Source organism: Nannospalax galili, unplaced genomic scaffold (genome assembly GCF_000622305.1).
Source record: "Nannospalax galili isolate Female #2095 unplaced genomic scaffold, S.galili_v1.0 scaffold453, whole genome shotgun sequence".
Lineage (NCBI taxonomy): Eukaryota > Metazoa > Chordata > Mammalia > Rodentia > Spalacidae > Nannospalax > Nannospalax galili.
Genome location: NW_008334081.1, coordinates 1259935 through 1261869, shown reverse-complemented (window position 1 = coordinate 1261869; position 1935 = coordinate 1259935).

Sequence of the window (1935 nt, the reverse complement as noted above, 5' to 3'; positions counted from 1 at the left end):
TGTTTTTTAAGTTCGTTATATATTCTGGTAATTAAACCTCTATCAGATGTATCGCTGGTGAAGATTTTCTCCCATTCTGTGGGTTTTAGACACTTTTATAGCTGTTGGAGTAGCTAGAATCACAGTGTGTTTCCTCCCAAATGATTTCTAGACAGCAAGTGAGAAGAAATTTAGTCATCATTTAATTTTTACATAAAAGCCATAGTTGACTTGTCTTTCTTGGTTGCAGGTAGGAACTACAGTGTGGAATTGGGTAAAGGGCTGAAGTCCTATCAAGGAGAAAATTTTAGTGAGAATTTCCTAAATAACATCTCATATGAGCATTTAAGCCTAATATCTAGGAAGTACAATTCCTCAGACTTTAAAAGAAACATATTGATTACTTTAATTTTTGGTTATACATTTCTTTTGGGTGTTTAAGTCCATAGAGTTGGCACAGATTAATCAAGTTTTTTGTCTTCCTCTAAGTCAGTTGAGTATCTGGTCCTCAGAGGTCACTTGGCCTTGGAGGGAGCTCCTGGCTCCTTTGGCTTTCCTATTACCAGGTCCATATATGTGAGGATAAGTCAGGAGGTTCTGTTCAACTGTAGCTTCACTTGGAAGCATGGAGTAAGCATTCCTCTCTGTTGACTCTCCTCTTTGTAGACTGGACACTGGTTTGAGTCCCTCTAGTGGGGTTTCCAGGACCTCCCCAAAAAAGAAGTCAGGTGGATCATCACAGTTACAGGACATTTTGAGGTGACCCGACGTACCCTGGGACTTAGTTGACCTTGGAGAGCAAGGAACAAAATACTGTCCTTTAATCAGATTAGATAGACCCTTATATATTGTCATCAAACACCCAAGAAGGTTAGTTACACCAGTCTGGTACTGTTAATTACTATGTAAGATATAGATAAAGCTTGAACAAAAACCCAAACATTCTTGAATAAACCTTGACTAGACATATATTTTGTTTTTTAAATTAGCCTTTATAAGAATATAAGGTTTGACTGAGATTTGACCTTAGAAAATTTAAAATTCCTTTAGGAGATTTAGGTACATAAGGGATGGCTATCCAGATAATGGCTATCAGATGGCTATCAGAAAAAGAATAGATTATGCATCCCAGATGGAGTAAGCATAGCTCAGGAAAGGAATCCCAGACCCCTGTCCATTTCATGTGATAGAGTTGTCTATATCAGTCAGGATACTGAAATCACAAAATTTGAATTTGGTCAAGTGATAGCTATTGTCTATTGTGTATTGGGGTCCAATTTGGACTGAAAACTACGTAGATATGACTGGTCTCAGTCTCCAAAATAGAATTATTTTAGATTAGCCTCAAGGCAGGCTAGGGGTGTGTCATTTGGAAGAGACAATTTGGAGCCCATGGTGGGTGGGTTCTGGAGCAACGCAAAAAGGAAATGGAGGTCATACCTAGCCCCCCAAGGCATCCCTCCAGTTTGGATAGACCAGCAGTGGTCTTGGTGTCTGGAAGGCCTCCCCTTCCTTGTGGCCTCCAGATGGTCCAGTCCAAAGAAAAAGGGCCCAGTGGGAGACTACTGGAGCCTCATCGAGCTGTCCAGTGGGAAGCTCCTGGAGCCTCATCGAACTGTCCAGTGAGAAGCTCCTGGAGCCTCATCGAGCTGTCCAGTGAGAAGCTCCTGGAGCCTCATCAGGCTTCATAGGACCAACAGAAAATGGGGGAAACCCTGAAGTTCTGGAGACCTGATCAGTGGCACCCCTGAATCAGGGTCAATGGCAGGTTGGATTACCTTGTCCTTCTAAGAAAGAGGGGGAGCAGGGAAGAGGAAGGAAAAAGTGAGAGATTGTTTGGGTCCACTCCGAGGAACCCAACATAGACCCACACTGTCATCCGAATTACTTCTGAATCTCCTGCGCGATCAAACAAACCATATAATGTATTTTATGTGAGTTTATTAACTTACAAAG